This window comes from Salmo salar, chromosome ssa18 (assembly GCF_905237065.1).
Source record: "Salmo salar chromosome ssa18, Ssal_v3.1, whole genome shotgun sequence".
Lineage (NCBI taxonomy): Eukaryota > Metazoa > Chordata > Actinopteri > Salmoniformes > Salmonidae > Salmo > Salmo salar.
In genome coordinates, this window is record NC_059459.1 from 64,959,571 (window position 1) to 64,969,293 (window position 9,723).

The following is a 9,723-nucleotide window of genomic DNA, read 5'->3' on the forward strand; positions in this document are numbered from 1 at the left end:
GGACCCATCAATAGAAATCCAGTTATTTGACACAGATTTCTTTAGCCAAGTTTCTGATAAAACCATTACGTCTGCATTTGTCATTTTGTCCCATATTCTAATCATGTCTATTTTTGGAAATAGACTTCTGACATGAACATGCAAGAGGCCAAAACCTGCTCTGTTTTTAAAATCATAGGGAGTCGGTAGAGATTGCATGGTATCTACCGGCCCAGGGTTTGGTCGCACACTACCAGAGATCAACAATAAAAGCATAACAATATATCTCAGATGCCCAATACGTGAGGACTTGGTGGAGCCAGCACCATTGACAAAAAACAAAATGAGTCTTTCGGAAGTATGCCATCAGGTGTAGGTCCGGTTACGTTTGAGAGTGGTACAAATGCAATTGCAGAGAGAGACCAAGTTCCTGGTGGTATAGACATGATGGCCATCACTCCAGCCATGTAAGACAGCCAACCCACTGACTCTCACTCTCATCTGACAGACAAGACGACTAGTAAACACATAAGGAAGAGGACAATGATGAAACGTCATTAATTCGAGCAGTTAAGGTGTCATACTATTTGGACTAAAGGGAAATTCACGCATATTTAAGATTGAGATACATTTTGTTCCACACAGAGTCCTTACAGTACTGTACATACATGAGCAAGAATGATATGAGAATTATTTTAATACACATTTTTATCTTTTTCAGCTTTGTCGCTTGGTGCCGTGAGTCCTGAAGACTTTCCTGCCTGGAGACAGAGTTCATTTGGAATGCCTCATGTCAGAACAAGATGGCAACTACTACAACTGGATCAAGATAATAATAGAACAAGCCCCAGTATTGATGCTGTCTCTTTACACTCACTCCAACACTGCAACGTTCTTTGGAGAGTTTATCAACAACACCAGGTTTACGGAAACGAAGAGTGGAACCAGATTTGTGCTGAATATTTCAGATGCTAGACCATCAGATATGAGGATGTATTACTGTGCTGCACGCGATTATGATGCCATGATCTTCAGGAAGGGTGTGTTACTGATGCATGGGGGTAAGTAACATATATGCACTGAGTGTACAAAACATTAGGAACATCTTCCTAATATTGATTGTACCCCCTTTTGCCTTCAGAAGAGTGGCACAGCAGTCTAAGGCACTGCATCTCAGCGCTTGAGGCATCACTACAGACACACTGGTTCGATTCCAGCCTGTATCACAACTGGCCGTAATTGGGAGACCAATAGGACGGAGCACAATTGGCCCAGCGTCGTTCGGGTTTGGCCGGTGTTGGCCGTCATTGTAAATAAGAATTTGTTCTTAACTGACTTGCCTACTTAAATAAAGGTTAAATAAAAATATATATATTTTTTACAATTTGTAGGGCATGGACTACAAGGTGTCGAAAGCACTCCACAGGGATGTTGGCCCATGTTGACTTCAATACTTCCCACAGTTGTGTCAAGTTCGCTGGATGTCCTTTGGGTGGTGGACCATTCTTGATACACACGGGAAACTGTTGAGCATGAAAAACCCAGCAATGTTGCAATTCTTCACACACTCAAAAAGATATGCCTGGTACCTACTACCATACCCCATTCAAAGGCTTAAATCTTTTCTCTTGTCCATTCACCCTCTGAATGGCACACACACAATCCATGTCTCAAGGCTTAACAATTATTCTTTAACTAGTCTCCTCCCCTTCATCTACTCCAATTGAAGTGGATTTAACAGGTGAAATCAATAAGGGATCATAGCTTCACCTGGATTCACCTGGTCAGTATGTAATGGAAAAAAACAGGTGTTTTTAATGTTTTGTAGACTCAGTGTATATTTATTAAGATGTAACTATCAGGCTCTCCTAGTGGTTATATTGTAATATAACAAACATTTATTAGAACCTTGGTTTTATTGTGTAAAAGGTGCAGATTCCAAGAACCATCACCTTACTCAGCAGTCTGTGTCTGAGTCTGTTCAGCCAGGAGACTCTGTGACTCCGAACTGCACAATACACACTGAGACCTGTGTAGGAAAACACAGTATCTATTGGTTCAGACATGGCTCGGTAGAATCCCGTCCAGGAATAATTTATACCTATGGAGACAGGAGTGATCAGTGTGAGAAGAGCCTGAGGCTGGGTCTCCTACACAGAGCTGTGTCTACAACCTCCCCAAGAGGAACCTCAGCCTCTCTGATGCTGGGACTTACTACTGTGCTGTGGCCTCAGGTGGGGAGATACTGTTTGGGAACGGGACTAAGCTGGACATTGACCGTAAGTAAGTAATATTTCTGGCATTTCTGATTATTTCAATCATTTTCTGACAGTGCTGTGAATAGATCGAGGAAACTGCCCTGACTTTCCTTTATTGCTGTCTGTATTTCCACAGAAAGTGGCAAGGAAGAACATATTCCATTGGTGTACTGCCTGCGTCTCTCTGTCAACTGGATAACTGTCCTTGTGCGCATCATGTACAAGATCAGCAGAAGAGAATGTGAACAGTGCAGAGTTAAATGTTATATGTCAATTGTATAGTGCAAAATATACTTTTTTATTTTGTCATTTTAAGTAACAATTTGTCACATGATTTTGGTTTATATTTTATGATGATCATGATGATGTTGTTGATGATGATGATTTTCTTGATGATGATTATGTTGTTGAATATGATGATGTTGATGTTGATGATGATGATTTTCTTGATGATGATGATGATTATGATGATGATTATGTTGAATCTGATGATGTTGATGATGATGATTTTCTTGGTGATGATGATGATTATGATGATGATTATGTTGTTGAATCTGATGATGTTGATGATGATGATTTTGTTGATGATGATGATGATTATGATGATGATTATGTTGTTGAATATGATGATGTTGATGTTGATGATGATTTTGTTGATGATGATGGTGATTATGATGATGATTATGTTGTTGAATATGATGATGTTGATGTTGATGTTGATGATGATGATTCCTTCATGCGTTTGCCTAAAAGGAACGCATACCAAGTGTTCCAGAAGTCCCCAGTTCTCATATCCAGGTATGCAGAACATAAAGTGTTTTTTTTTTAATGACTTTGATGAACTGTAAACAGATCCTTTTATCAAATTATCAGGTAATTTCCTGATGTCTTTGGAATGTATTTTGCTATTCCTCTTAGGATCAAGAAGACGATGACACACTCACGTCTGTCCATTACGCTGCTCTGAATGTCATCCACAAGAAGCCAAAGACCCGGAGACAGAGGAGCGCCATGGAGAGAGACACTGTGTACTCTGGGGTGAGGTGCCAAAACATGGACTGAAACGTAGACTTTTCCTCCGTATAGACATGCATTTCTTTCTCTGTGTTTTATGCTTTATGTGTAACTTGTGGCTTTTTCATTGTGATTATGGTACAATACAATGGCTTGTATTCTGTCAAACTCCTATTTACATTGATAATGTTGTGCATTTTAGATCAAATCAAAATTCATCTGCTGTCGTATGAGGTATTGTGTGATTTGCATTCATATTTTCCTCTGTCCTTACATTTCCACAACAATTTCACCCACAGATTCAGACTGCAACGACCATATGCGGCTTATGCTCAATTTAACAAAGCTTTTCTAAAACTATTTTTTTAAGCTGTATCCTGTATCAGATCTCTGTGGTGTTATGACGGCCCTAAATAGATTAACCACTCATCTTAACTCATCTCAAACCCCCAGCAATGACCAACAGTCCTCATCACACACTGTCTTCACACACCTCAGTGCATCAAAACCACAAACATCCATGTCACTAAGAGCACAACTCACTCTCTTCATGAGAAAAGCCTGAACGAAAAATAAATGTCATAGCTGAGTATATTACAGTTGATAATGTTGAAAAACATAATTAAAATATGACAATGTGCACACTGTAACTGAGCAGTTGTAATAAATAATCTACCAACTGTGTATTTATTTTATGTGCACATTGAAGTATTGCAATTCTACTAAATTGCAATAGGGAGCAGCAGTATACACGGAAATGTAACGCCCTGGCCATAGAGGTTTTTTTTTGTACTCTATTTTGGTTAGGCCAGGGTGTTACATGGGTGGGCGTTCTATGTTTATTTTTCTATGTTGGTTTGTTTCTTTGGTTTGGCCGTGTGTGGCTCTCAATCAGGAACAGCTGTAGATCGTTGTTGCTGATTGAGAGTCATACATAGGCAGCCTGTTTTTCCTTTGGGGTTTGTGGGTGATTATTTTCTGTCTAGGTTTTTGTTAATCCTGACAGAACTGTTGGCTGTCGTTTCTTTTCATGTTTTGTTTGTAGTGTTCATTCGTTGATTAAAATCCTTTATGATGAACACATCCTCCGCTGCACCTTGGTCTCTTTCTGACGACGGCCGTTACACGAAGTCCTCATGACTGGATCAACAATAGAGTTGCAGCAACTTTTAGAAGTTGTCAAAATGTTTAAAATGCTAGATTCTATAACAAGGTCATATTTAAATGCTTACACATCAATTACAGGTTATGAATCAATTTCAGCATCATAGAGTAACATGCATCAAACAGGCTAGGTAGTCATCATCACTGGATCATTACTACTAACATCAACTACGCTGTAAATTGGAGCAAAACAATCACTCAAAATAAAATGGGTAGCAAAAATGATCTCTATATGATGGAGACAATGACTTGTGTTTGTGTGTAGTTTTGTATTGAGTTCCAGGGAGTAGTTGAATAAGTATAGGAGACAACCTATTTATTCAAGTCATCTCTCCTCTGTAATGTGTTGTCCTCTTTTATTTGTGTTGATAGCATGTCACTCACACCCACCCACCCCCACACAGTGAACAGTTTCACAGGTACTCTGCAGTCTTCTGTAAACACAAAATGAGGTCGTATCTACATTTTGGTGGGAGGGCCTGCTGGCTGCTGTAAGCACACAGGACCCTCCTACCTGCTCTTTGTGTCTCTGTGTCTCTATGTGGTTTTCAGCGAGATGTCTATGTGGTGTCAATGTTGTTCTCACTATCTTGACTTTTTGATCATGTTGCTCATGACAGCTTACATCCACAGCAAAACAGCTATTTTTAAAACAGACTATATATTTTGTTATCATATATCAGTTACAAACCGCAAAGAACTGCTGATGAACCCTATTTGAACTCTCTGAGTTAACTGTCTTATGAGTGATACAGCACCACTTATTCTAGTTCTATGGGATCAGGGGGAGGGGACAGTTTATGATGATGTCATGGGAGAACTTTCAGTGCATTCTCAATCAGACAAGTCTTATATGACTACTTCAGGATGTTCTGTCAGAATGAGACCAATAGAGGAGGATCCTCCTTCTGATAGATTGCTTCCTATTAGAACCACACTAACCACAGAGTGAAACAGACTAGATAAAATGTGTCACATGTATTAGTTAAGCTGGGGTGTCATGTCAGCCATGCACTCTCAGGAGTTAGTTCATGATTATGTAAATGATATACAGGGAATGTAAGACTGACTAAAATGTACTTGATTCATTCTGTAGGTATTTCCCCCACATATACTCATGATGCTCCACCCCTGTTCACTCTTATACTGTACATGACAAGACAAGACATGCTCTTTGCACAACAGACCTCCTATTGGTCATCTGGAGTATTGTAACTGTTGAATGACATGGTCAAAATAGTGTTCGTTTCCTTTCCGATTCTTTAGGTACACTTGTTTAGCGTGACCGGCGCAATGGGGGCCAAATACATCAAGTGCACCTAAAGAAAGTGTGAGAAAACAAATAGTCTACTATTTAACCCAGGTCTGTCCAAAGCGGTGAGACAACCACAAACCAACAAACAAGTAAAACCTTCAAAAGAATTACTTACAAGACCATTCTACAGCATCCTGTGTCAACAACTTTAACAACTGACACCAATTGAAATATAATTTTTCCTCCTCTTGTCTTCTATACATACAGTATGTCTGTATGAATGTTTGTATAGAGGGCTTCTGAAAGAAACAACCTACTGTTACCATGCTAAACCCACCCACGCATCATGCACTCAATGAGCTGTTCACAGGTATCTGAACACTTTGGTCTGCTGAGAGCTCAAAACGACACCATCACTACGCTTTGGATAGGACTGAAACCCTTGTGCACACTGTGTGGTTTTCAGCAGGAAGTCTACTGTATGTGGTGTCAGTCAGTTGCTCTTATTCTTCGTTGTTCACACCCATGACAATTAGAAACACAGACCACTGCCATGCAGTCCCACAAAGTATCTTATTACTTACAAGTTCAAAGGTTTTATAAATTCTTAAACTGTAATCATTAGTTTACAAAGTGTAGAGTAGAATGTGTATCCAGGCTACAGCCAAGAGCCCTACCCACCCAGGTATCATTTACATTTACATTTAAGTCATTTAGCAGACGCTCTTATCCAGAGCGACTTACAAATTGGTGCATTCACCTTATAATATCCAGTGGAACAACCACTTTACAATAGTGCATCTAAATCTTTTAAGGGGGGGGTTAGAAGGATTACTTTATCCTATCCCAGGTATTCCTTGAAGAGGTGGGGTTTCAGGTGTCTCCGGAAGGTGGTGATTGACTCCGCTGTCCTGGCGTCGTGAGGGAGCTTGTTCCACCATTGGGGTGCCAGAGCAGCGAACAGTTTTGACTGGGCTGAGCGGGAACTGTGCTTCCTCAGAGGTAGGGAGGCGAGCAGGCCAGAGGAGGATGAACGGAGTGCCCTTGTTTGGGTGTAGGGCCTGATCAGAGCCTGAAGGTACGGAGGTGCCGTTCCCCTCACAGCTCCGTAGGCAAGCACCATGGTCTTGTAGCGGATGCGAGCTTCGACTGGAAGCCAGTGGAGAGAGCGGAGGAGCGGGGTGACGTGAGAGAACTTGGGAAGGTTGAACACCAGACGGGCTGCGGCGTTCTGGATGAGTTGTAGGGGTTTAATGGCACAGGCAGGGAGCCCAGCCAACAGCGAGTTGCAATAATCCAGACGGGAGATGACAAGTGCCTGGATTAGGACCTGCGCCGCTTCCTGTGTGAGGCAGGGTCGTACTCTGCGAATGTTGTAGAGCATGAACCTACAGGATCGGGTCACCGCCTTGATGTTGGTGGAGAACGACAGGGTGTTGTCCAGGGTCACGCCAAGGCTCTTAGCACTCTGGGAGGAGGACACAAGGGAGTTGTCAACCGTGATGGCGAGATCATGGAACGGGCAGTCCTTCCCCGGGAGGAAGAGCAGCTCCGTCTTGCCGAGGTTCAGCTTGAGGTGGTGATCCGTCATCCACACTGATATGTCTGCCAGACATGCAGAGATGCGATTCGCCACCTGGTTGTCAGAAGGGGGAAAGGAGAAGATTAATTGTGTGTCATCTGCATAGCAATGATATGAGAGACCATGTGAGGATATGACAGAGCCAAGTGACTTGGTGTATAGCGAGAATAGGAGTGGGCCAAGAACAGAGCCCTGGGGGACACCAGTGGTGAGAGCACGTGGTGCGGAGACAGATTCTCGCCACGCCACCTGGTAGGAGCGACCTGTCAGGTAGGACGCAATCCAAGCGTGGGCGGCGCCGGAGATGCCCAGCTCGGAGAGGGTGGAGAGGAGGATCTGATGGTTCACGGTATCAAAGGCAGCAGATAGGTCTAGAAGGATGAGAGCAGAGGAGAGAGAGTTAGCTTTAGCAGTGCGGAGAGCCTCCGTGACACAGAGAAGAGCAGTCTCAGTTGAATGCCCAGTCTTGAAACCTGACTGCTTAGGATCAAGAAGGTCATTCTGAGAGAGATAGCAAGAGAGCTGGCCAAGGACGGCGCGTTCAAGAGTTTTGGAGAGAAAGGAAAGAAGGGATACTGGTCTGTAGTTGTTGACATCGGAGGGATCGAGTGTAGGTTTTTTCAGAAGGGGTGCAACTCTCGCTCTCTTGAAGACGGAAGGGACGTAGCCAGCGGTCAAGGATGCGTTGATGAGCGAGGTGAGGTAGGGGAGAAGGTCTCCGGAAATGGTCTGGAGAAGAGAGGAGGGGATAGGGTCAAGTGGGCAGGTTGTTGGGCGGCCGGCCGTCACAAGACGCGAGATTTCATCTGGAGAGAGAGGGGAGAAAGAGGTCAAAGCACAGGGTAGGGCAGTGTGAGCAGGACCAGCAGTGTCGTTTGACTTAGCAACGAGGATCGGATGTCGTCAACCTTCTTTTCAAAATGGTTGACGAAGTCATCCGCAGAGAGGGGGGGGGGGGGAGGGGGAGGAGGATTCAGGAGGGAGGAGAAGGTAGCAAAGAGCTTCCTAGGGTTAGAGGCAGATGCTTGGAGTTTAGAGTGGTAGAAAGTGGCTTTAGCAGCAGAGACAGAAGAGGAAAATGTAGAGAGGAGGGAGTGAAAGGATGCCAGGTCCGCAGGGGAGGCGAGTTTTCCTCCATTTCCGCTCGGCTGCCCGGAGCCCTGTTCTGTGAGCTCGCAGTGAGTCGTCGAGCCACGGAGCAGGAGGGGAGGACCGAGCCGGCCTGGAGGATAGGGGACAGAGGAAATCAAAGGATGCAGAGAGGGAGGAGAGGAGGGTTGAGGAGGCAGAATCAGGAGATAGGTTGGAGAAGGTTTGAGCAGAGGGAAGAGATGATAGGATGGAAGAGGAGAGAGTAGCGGGAGAGAGAGAGCGAAGGTTGGGACGGCGCAATACCATCCGAGTAGGGGGAGAGTGAGAAGTGCTGGATGAGAGCGAGAGGGAAAAGGATACAAGGTAGTGGTCGGAGACTTGGAGGGGAGTTGCAATGAGATTAGTGGAAGAACAGCATCTAGTAAAGATGAGGTCAAGCGTATTGCCTGCCTTGTGAGTAGGGGGGGAGGGTGAGAGGGTGAGGTCGAAAGAGGAGAGGAGTGGAAAGAAGGAGGCAGAGAGGAATGAGTCAAAGGTAGACGTGGGGAGGTTAACCTGTTAGGGCTAGGGGGCAGCATTGACACGGCTGGATAAAAAACATACCCGATTTAATCTGGTTACCACTCCTACTCAGTAACTAGAATATGCATATACTTATTACATATGGATAGAAAACACCCTAAATTTTCTAAAACTGTTTGAATGGTGTCTGTGAGTATAACAGAACTCAAATGGCAGGTCAAAACCTGAGAGATTCCTTTACAGGAAGTGGCCTGTCTGACCATTTCTGGAACTTCTTTGCCATCTCTATCATTTACTAAGGATCTCTGCTCTAACGTGACACTTCCCACGTCGTCCATAGGCTCTCATAGCCCGGGAAAAAAGAGAATGTCGTCATTCCAGCCCCAGGCTGAAACACATTATCGCCTTTCTCAAGTGGCCCATCAAGAGACACTAGCTTATGCGCGTGACCCCGACCGCCCCCGCCTTTGGGATTTTTTCCTCTGTTTGCCGAAAAGGAGATTCCCTGTCGGAATTTTATCGCTTTTCACGAGAAAAATGACGTAAAAATTGATTTTAAACAGCGGTTGACATGCTTCGACGTACGGCAATGGAATACTTTGAATTTTATTGTCAGGAATTGCGCCAAGCGCGCGACACTTCTTTACTATTTCGGATAGTGTCTGGAACGCATCGAACAAAACGCCGCTATTCGGATATAACGATGGATTATTTTGGACCAAACCAACATTTGTTATTGAAGTAGACGTCCTGGGTGTGCATTCTGACGAAGACAACAAAAGGTAATGACATTTTTATAATAGTAAATATGATTATGGTGAGTGCTAAACTTGCCGGGTGTCTAAATAGCGAGCCCG

General features: G+C 43.8%; 1 pseudogene; it reads left to right on the forward strand.

The window, feature by feature from the left end:
• Positions 1–339: 339 nt before the first annotated feature.
• On the forward strand, positions 340–3,299 carry LOC106577719 (uncharacterized; annotated as a pseudogene).
• The last annotated feature ends 6,424 nt before the right edge of the window (positions 3,300–9,723 follow it).